The following is a 10,104-nucleotide window of genomic DNA, read 5'->3' as shown; positions in this document are numbered from 1 at the left end:
TTACTTGTCATTTAAATTGCTTGTTCCTTACTTTTAAAACCCCCAATTTACAAAACTTATAACTAATAATAAGAACACCTCCCTGCAATTCCTTGAGAAGATGACCCGAGGTTTGAATACTTCGGTTATCAATTTTAAAAGGGGTTCGTTACTTGTGACAACCAAAACGTTTGTAAGAAAGGATGATTGCTTGGTTTAGAAACTATACTTACAACGGGAATTTATTCTGAATTCTAAACCGCCAATCATTCGTTCTTCAAGTAGCAAGGGTTGTGGTTCGTCCCACTTGCTCCGGGCCAATGCTTGAATTACCTGGGTAGTAGCAAGGGTTATGGTTCGTCCCACTTGCTTCGAGCCAATACTCTAATTACTTGGGTAGTAGCAAGGGTTGTGGTTCATCTCACTTGCTCCAGGTCAGAGACTGTGACGCCTGGGTAGTAGCGGCAGTAGTGGTGATTCCACTCGCTCCAGGTTGAGCTTTTAAACACCCTCCTGGGTAGTAGCCGCAGTAGTGGTTGTTCCAGTGGCTCTAGGTTGAGCGGGTAGTAGCAAGGGGGTTATAACTCAAACCTACTTGCTTCGCGATAGGTGTTTCTGTCCATGGTTAGCTACCATGACGTGTCGAGTTGGCTATATAACCGACAGATGATATTATCAGCCATAGGACATGCATAAATCATTTGCATATGTTTGAATTGTTTGGGTTTGCCTATTTTTTTTTGGATTGCTATATCATATATGCTATGTTACCTGATTATGTGGTATTTGTTCTACTTGTACCTTATTGTGTATTACTTGCCTGTATTACTTTTGTATGTACAACTGAGAGGTCCCTCATGCTGGTGTCGGTTGACGCTGAGGGCTGTTCTTGATGAGATGAGTTGATGATGTAATTGAATAATGATGATGACTATTGAATGAGGTAATTGAGTTTCCTAGGTAGACGCAGTGAAGTGATTTCACTTACTCCAGGTGAGGATATAAGTAACGATATAGAACCGCTGAGACAAAATGGCTGGGAATGGTTTCGCTTATAATTCTGATTATGAATCGTCGAAGAGTTAGAAAGTTGGGAAGCATGAGAAATATGAATTAGACTTAGCATTCCCTTATGACAGTTACCTATTTATGGATTAACGAGAACATAGGGTGAATGTTTGGTGAAAGAAAGTTTAGGATGCTTAGTGAGTTTTTATTACAATGCATTGTATTTATTTGGCACTTTTACCGTACTGAAAACCCATGGGTCGGGGGTTCTCATTCCGTATATATCTCTTGTTTTTCAGATACAGGTCCAGATGCTCAGAAGTGAACTGTGGTTCATCTGAGAGATGGCGAAGATCTTTATATTCTCTACTTTATATTTTGCTTAGAACCTCTCCACCTTTATTTGGAAAAGCTTATATTATGTATTGAACTCTTTTGAACTTGTCTATAGAGGCTCTTATATTTCTTTTAGGAGAAATTAGGAGATACTTTTGTCAACTACTTTCATACTGTACCCTAGCCAACCTAAACTTCACGGGTCGCGACTAGTGGCTATTTACTTATGTTATATATCTATATACTGTCCTTCTCTTATTCTCCTTTATGACTTTATCCTTATAATGATTTCGAATTCACACTTTATCTTTTAGTTATCGATGCGTGAGTGATACAACTTCGTGATTTTATTTTGACTCTTTTCAGGCTTCTCGATCAATACTCCTTTCAAATTATATTTTATTTATGTATTAAAAATCCACCTATGAGTCGTACCACCATAATATCATTGACTTATGACTCGAGCATAAGGAAATGAATATTAGGGTATTACAGATTATGTAACTAATTATCTCATATAGTACTCTCTGGCACACTGCAGAATTATCTAGGACTTACCAACAACATAAACATGTGTTGTTCTTTTTTTTATGACACATAATTTCAGCACCAACTGAAAAAATTTTCTTTCAGCACCATAGTATTGGCCTAAATCTATAGCCTCCTTTTTGAATTTCTTTTTCCATCTTTCGAGTTTGAATAGGACTTTAGTTGCTGAAGTGTCTGTCAATTTAAAATCTAGGAGACAATTTTATTATCTCTTCACGATGCATTCAGGAACATAGCAAATTTTCACTTTTGAATAGTTGTGACTTCTGAGATATATATAGTATAGGAGATAAAATTATTTTATCTCATAACGAAGTGAAACGGAAGAAGGGTAGAAAAAAATCACACAATTATGTATCCTGGTTCAGCCACCACGTGCAATGTGACCTACATTCAGTCTCTCCCACAACAATACAAGAATTTTAACTATCTTTCACAAGATTACAAATACTAATTTTACTAATTTATCACTTAATGTCTTTTTTCATTGAAAAGAAACAAAGAAAAGATGAACTATAAAGAATAGAAAATTCAATGTGAAATTCTGAAGGAGAAGAAAGGGATAGCTTGTAAGCTATAAAAACCAAAATAGTATGCTCACTTCTTGAATCAATCTCTGACCATTTACCCCTTTAATAAAGGAGTAAAGCTTCCAAAGCTTGAACCCTTGGGTTGAACAGTTGACTTTCTTCTTTTTCAAATATCACAGCAGCAGCAGCAACATAGATGACAGCATTGGTGATTAAGGCAAACATGCAAACAAACCTTGCTGCTTCTTTTTCATCTTTTTTCAATGTTCTTCAAAGATTTCAGTCATATATCAAAATTTTGGCTCAAAGTTTGATTCTTGACCCTTGATTTGTAGCAGAGCTTCATAGCCTCCACGTTCTTCAATTTTTCAATTCGGTGCTTAAGGAAGAATAGCATTTTTAACACGTTATCAATAAAGCACCAAGATGAAAAAGATTTTTTTATTTACCTTTTGATTTGATCTTAGCTTTATGTACCTTAGATTTTGATTTGCTTAAATTTGGTAATCCACTTTTTCTTCTTTGATTTGAACCCTAATCAGACTTCCTCTTTCTGGCTTCTCTTTTGGAGTGTTTCACGTGGATGAAAGAAGGGAGAGGAGAGAAATTGGGATCGATCACAAACTTGGTTCAAATAGAAATGTGTTGTTTCTTTCCTTTTTGGGTAGTAATATGCAACAATTCTTGGGCCATTAGTTGGTGAATGAGTGCTTATGGGCCTAAACTATTTTAGAGCCTTGTTAGCTTGTTATTGGGTCTTATATGATTCCAATAATCTTCTGCACAATAAATAAACTAATCACACATAAAATTAGACTTTAACCCAATAATAATGTTTAGTCATCATTACTTAATTTATTATTTCTTTAAACTCAACACCATGTATGCGAGGGGATATGCATGCACCGAAAGGCCACAGAAGCAAGATTATGTAAATTTTGGCAATGAAATTTAGGTTGCATACATAAGACTATCTTGGTTATTCAGAATCCATGTACGTGGGGTTAGGCCTTCTTGGTGAGCTGATTAGTGCTAAAAACTTACTTAAAAATTTTAAAATTGAAAAAGCTCAAAATTCATTGTAAATAATTCTAAATCAAGATTCAACACTATAAAAGTTTAGTTTAAAATGTTGGAATTTAAAACAATAACTGAGAGTTAAATCCCAAGACATCCTCCCTTAGAATCACAATAAAGTACATAATGATTAGTTATGAGAAATTGAAAATTTTGTTACAATTACGGAAATTTAAATTGACTAGAAATTAAAAAGATAATCAGTAACTAAATTGCAAGAAAGTAGAATAAATGGACAAGTAAAGAACTAATTAAGAAAGCATGAGATAAAAAGATAACAATTAAAATGATAACTACACTAAGAAACAACTAAATTAAACTAAAAATGATTAAGACAATTAACTAATAAAAAATAAAAAATTCAAATATTAAAAGTTTTAGTTAAAGTTAAGGGTTAAAAATTATTATCTTTATAACTAAGTATAAATATAATAATTGTTAAAAATTAATCTTAATTCATCAACCTCTAAAAAAAATAAAAAACAAAAAACAAAAAAATATAAAATATAAAATTTATGTATTTTTAATTTATCTAAAAAATTTTGTGCTTTCACGAAATTCTTGTTAGAAGAAATTTGAAAATAAAAAATGAAAAACATGGAAACTTCAATAACAATAACACGCAAAAGTTTGTGAAAACTAAGCCTAGAAATTAGTGAAGTTGCATATAGAATAGTTATATATATATACACTTACTGTTGATATCAGCTCAAAATAAAACTAGACCTAAAAAAATAAGAATTCACCAAGTAAAGGAGATTTCTACCTATCCAAATAAGTAGTTAAATCCCAAAAGATATTTTCTACTTATCTAGAAGGGAGATCTCAACCTCCCTAAAAAGGGATATGACTATCTATCATTAAAGATGAAACTACTCTAAAGATGATTATTTTCTCTATTATAAATACACTGACAAGCTTTAAGTATATTCATTACCTAATCTACTAAAACCCTGCTTAAACCCTTGCTTGTTGACTTAGGTATCGGAGTCTTTTGCAGGTACCACCCCCACCTCTTCACGAAGAACATGGACGGCCGCACCTCTTGGCGCTAAGGGTATGTTTGGTTGGAAGGAAAGAAATAGAAAGGAAAGAAAAGAAAGGAAAGAAATTGAGTGGATTTTTATTTTTCTTAGATGTGTTTGGATGAAAGAAAAATAAGAAGGAAAGAAATATTATAAAAAGACAACTTTATCCTTGTATTATAAAATACATTGAAAAAAGTGAAGGGGTAATATTGGAAGTTGTGAGAGAAAAATGTTTTCCCTCCCTTTTCTTTCCAACATTGGAGAGAAAAAAAATTGGTGGGTCCACCAGTTTTTTTCCACCCCTTTTCTTTTCTCTCCAATTTCTCTTCATAACCAAACAATGAAAAATGATCATTTTTCTTCCTCTTTTCTTTCCTCTCTTTTCTTTCCTTCCATTTTCTCTTCAAACAAACATAGTGTAAAAGAAATCGGACGCTGCTATATAGGGAACTTGGACCTCACATCTTGACCCAATAAACAACTCAATTTCAGGTAACTCTCGAAACATATATTGTTAAAACTAAACACAAAATTATATTTTAATAAAACACAAAAACACGTACAAAACTTATGTGATTTCTTCAAATATTCCTATGTGGTTCTCTTCCAAATTTCTATGTTTTCGTTAAAAAGATTTGCGTTTATAGTTGATAAGTCGTGCTTGTCAAAAATATTTCTCTAATTATCCCCAAAAAAAGAGGGAAAAAAATCAAAACATATATAACATACAAATATACGTGATTTACTTAAAAGAATTATGTGTTTGTTTTTAAGTTTTTACGTAGAAATTAAAGTTTGTCACTCAAATTTAAAACAAAAATGAAAAGTACAGAAATTTCAGTTAAAAAAAATACAAAAATTTATGAAGGTGAACAGATAATAAATATGTAGACAAAGTAAAAATACGAAAATTTTTAACCATATAACACAAGAATCTTTACTACACAAGTATAGAAATTTCGTAAAATAAAAGAACTCAACTTAATATAGGTCATACCTAAACTTACTTCAGAATTATGTTAATAAACATAATAAATCCAGATTTTTTTAATTTTCTTCCCATATTTTTTTCAAAATTTATGTATTTATCATAAAAACATTTGTGTTTAACGCCAAAGAAGAGGCCAAAAAACAATACATAAATGATACATATCTAATTCTTGTATTTTTTTTTTTTTGCAAAAAATTGTGTTTTTTTTCAAACTTTGTTATAAAAATTATGTTTAAACAAAAAATACCTAAATTTGTAAAGTTAAACACAGAAGTTATATAGACAAAATAAAAAATACATAAATTCTTAACTACAAAACATAAATTTTTACTGCATAAACGCATAAATTTCTATATTATATGCAAAATTTTATGTCTTTATCATAAAATTTTTTGTGTATTTTTTATTTATTTTTTCTTTTTTTTTTTAATTTTTTTCAGTTTTATTTCTTTATTTTTCTTCTTTCTTTTTCATAAAATTAAAAATGTTAGAAAGGGATAAAAGAGAACAGTAAAAAAAAGGTTTGTGTCTATTTAAATTGTATAGAATGATATAATATAGAAGAGTATTTATAGGTGTTAAGAAAATCGAAATATTAAAGACAAAATATCCTATAATAAATATTTAGATATGCTAAATAATTCTAATAAATGTTAATTGATCTTAATATATTCTAGCCAAAAAAAAAATTAAAAGGCTGCAAAAATGTGTAAGAGAAGAAGGAGAAGAAGAAGAAAACATATGAGAAAAAAAACGAGATGCACAAAGAAAAAATGAGTAAAAGAAGAAAAAGAAGCGCAAGAAAAAAATGAAAAAAAAAGAAAAAAAATAGAAAGATGAGAATATATAGTATATGTGTGAGGAAAGAGAATATAATTTAGTCCTATAATTTAATTAAACTTGAATACAAAAATTATTTGGTTACTTTAATATTTTTAATTATTTTAATATAAAGTCAAATTTAGTAAAATAGTTAACATAATATAATATAATGTATGTTTACATACTTTAAAAATTTCATTTTTTGATAACTTGGCATGTTCTTAAAGTATTTTTTATCTCTGGTTCGTTTGCTTGCCCCTGATTATTTGGTTTATTTTCTTGTGTCATTGTTGATATAAGTTATGAAAAATGTGATTTGACAGAAGACATGTTTTCTCCTATCAATAAGCGTAAGTTGATAATAAGAATGAGTGCAATTATTCGTGGCATGATAAGATTAAAATTCTAATTTTAAATTATTTTTTTAAAAATTAATTTGAATTATAATAATTTGATTAATAAAAAAGTAACATGTTATGTATTGTTTATTTTTTTTAATTTAGTATTAATTGGATTAATTTTAAAATAATTATTAATCGGTTTTAGTAATTTATTTTTTTCAATAAATCAGACATATATACTGAATGTGACCATAAATAATATAGTAATAATAGTTAAATCTACTAACAAATTTTTATATATTGATTTACTGTGAACTAAGAATAAATATAATTTGATTACAGATATAATATAAATAAACATGTCAAATAAAAGGTTAAATCAGTATATATGTTTACCAATATCTTTGTTAAATTTTGTAAATTAGAGAATAAGTATGTACTCGGTTGTTTGGTGATCAGGTAGATAATTGAGTACTTGAGTTATAAATTGATCCTACAGTGTGCATTTTATTTTTTTCTCATTTCTAAATAAAAGTAGAAATTAAGAGAAATAAGTAGTAATATAAAATAAAAAAAAGACTTTGCACAAAACAAAATCTCTTTGTGAAATATAAAAATTTTATATACTGTAAATCATGAAGATCAACCATAATGTAATGGCCACTTTTTTCTGCTTTTGACCATGATATAAGCTCTCTTTTTTCGGTTAAGAGTCCAATAACATTTAATTGAAAAAATAACGAATTAAAAGCATCAAATTAAGGACAAATAAATGAATAACATAATAATAATAATACAAATTTACTACATACCAAATAAGTTAGATTTTTCATGTGTTTGTCTCAACATATTATCATGAGCACAAAAATTGAAATGATTGTCAGGAATTTTACGATCATCGACCGTATTTACTGTATGTGACACCTTTTTAAAAGTTATTTTACACGCGTGTGCAGTTGGTAGATAAATTCCGCCTGATTTCTCAATCAGAAAATTTGAGAAGACATAAACCTTCTTCTCGATCAGATCATTCTCAAACATCTTTGTCAAATAGTTCTTGATTAAACAATGAATTTTATCACAATGTAAAACAAATTAAATATAAAGGCTATTAGCACTTATAAATCTATGAAATCGCACTGCATTTGATTCGTGCAAGGGTTTACTTATCAAATAAAATTAAAATATGAACAAAAAATATATATAAAATGGACCTAGCATCACTTGAAAGAATCCTAGAAAATAATCAACTTACCTTATCATCCATGAGAATCATTTCTATGTAAGTCATCTTGCTCTTGTCAAATTTGGATGAGACTTTCTATAACCTTATAATTCTTGCCTTTATTTTTCAAACTTTTTCATTACATAATCTACCATAAGTAACACTATTGATAGAGTCGTAGTTAGTAGCCATTAAATATGAAAAATAATAAACAGAAGAAGATCTATGTCTGAGGTACAAATTCTCTAGATGATAAATAATTATAACAATCGCTATTACTAAATTTACCTTAGTTGCTTGTCTTACACTAATATCAGTCAAGATATGTCATAATTGTTGTAACCCAAATTTTAGTACATGGTTACCAGAATAAATAAATGACACTACAGAAAATACAGTTGATCCATGTTAAAACAACTATTATAGTATAATGCTAGTTTAATTTTTATTTCAATTTTATTTTGGGTTCTACAAAATGCTACATCAATATTTATAAAGACCATATGTCATAAATAAGTATAATGCTGAGTACCATTGGATTTACCATCAAATTTAGCGTCGCAGAGTAGCGACGAATTTAGCATTTCCGACAGTAAATTTGTCGGTAATAATTAGAGGAAAAACAAAAAAATAAGCGCGTAATGTTGGATCGGATTTACCGTCGGAAAAATTCACCGGGAAATCTATTTAGTGAAACACTGTGTTTTGATGACCTGCAATCCGACGTTAATTTTGCCCTATATTCGAAGCGCGAATGCTCTCCCCCTTCATTTCGAATCTGTCTGTCTCTCTCTCTACTCTTTCTTCTCCTACTCTCTCTCTAACCCTCTCCCTCTATGCCGCTACATCAGATGCGCCGTCTGGCTACCGTCAGCCCCACCACCGCCTCTTCAATCTGTCTTTCTCTCCCCTTTCTTCTTTCACTCTCTCTCTAACCATATCCCTTCCCACCGCGCGTCAGCCCTGCCACCAGCAGCCCATCTCCCTCTTGCCGCCATCCACTTCTACCGGCCGCCACCAACAGCGCCGGCTACCACTAACATTCTCCTGTCCACCTCTGTGTCTACATTCTCTAGTAAATAAATTTCTGTTTTTATTTTTGTTAAATTTAGGATTAATTTAGGTTTCAGTTGTTAATTAGTATTATGATTTAGTTAGAAATAATTTTTCTATTTAGTGAATTTACGTGGTTAAGATAGGATTAGATTAGGTTATTAGACTTATGTGAGTTCTAATGCTGTAATGATATCATATTGTTGTTGGTGTACTGTTGGTTTTGAATTGGAATTGAATTTAGTAAATTGGTTATGCTCAAGTTTGAATGCATATATTTTACATAGTTCAAGTTATTCTATTCAAATTGACATATTGCTAAATGTTTGTGTAGTTGGAATTTGCACTTACCTCTTATTTTATTTGATTTCAATGGATAATATATTTCATTAACTAAGTTTAATGTAGTTTATTTTGATTAAGCTTTTTGAATGACCTTGTGAATATGTTTAGCACATTTTTAATTGCTATGATCTTTGCAGACATGACGATAGGTACAAGTGTTGCGGATCATCCTAGTGGTCATGGTCGTGATCGTGGTCGTGGTAGAAGGAGGGTTTCTGCCGGTACCCCTGTGAATTTTGGATCCTCTCCCTTTACTTCGACTACTCTAGTGATGTCACAGGTTGCGGGTGTATCAAAACAGTCGTTCATTATGGTCCATAACCCTAGCTACATCCTTGCATCTACGGTAACAATACTGCCTCCATCCGCTCAGCAGCTCACTGTCTTGGCGATGGCACCTCTAGCGACGGACACTGTGGTGCTGGAATCCTCTCATGGAAACCAGACAGCTGATGCCCCTTGACATTAGGATTTTTTCTAGTAAAGAATTTTATAAAAACAGTCGCGTTGTAGATATAGATTCTAAACCAACAGAAATCCCTTCGTGCAAATGTTTTGGTTGTCACAAGTAACAAACCCCTAAATAAATTGATAACCGAAGTATTCAAACCTCGGGTCGTCTTCTCAAGGAATTGCAAGGAAGTATGTTCTTATTATTGGTTATGAAGATTGTAAATTTGGGTTGTGAAGATGAGGAACAAGTAATTTAAATTGCAAAAATAAGTAAAAGACTGTAAAATAAATAAATAACTGTAAAAACACACTTTTGGCAAGGTATGAGAAATTAGAGGTCCTATCCTAGCTATCCTTATCAATGATG

The sequence above is a fragment of the Arachis hypogaea genome, chromosome 18 (genome assembly GCF_003086295.3).
Source record: "Arachis hypogaea cultivar Tifrunner chromosome 18, arahy.Tifrunner.gnm2.J5K5, whole genome shotgun sequence".
Classification (NCBI taxonomy): domain Eukaryota; kingdom Viridiplantae; phylum Streptophyta; class Magnoliopsida; order Fabales; family Fabaceae; genus Arachis; species Arachis hypogaea.
This window is presented reverse-complemented; position numbering follows the sequence as displayed.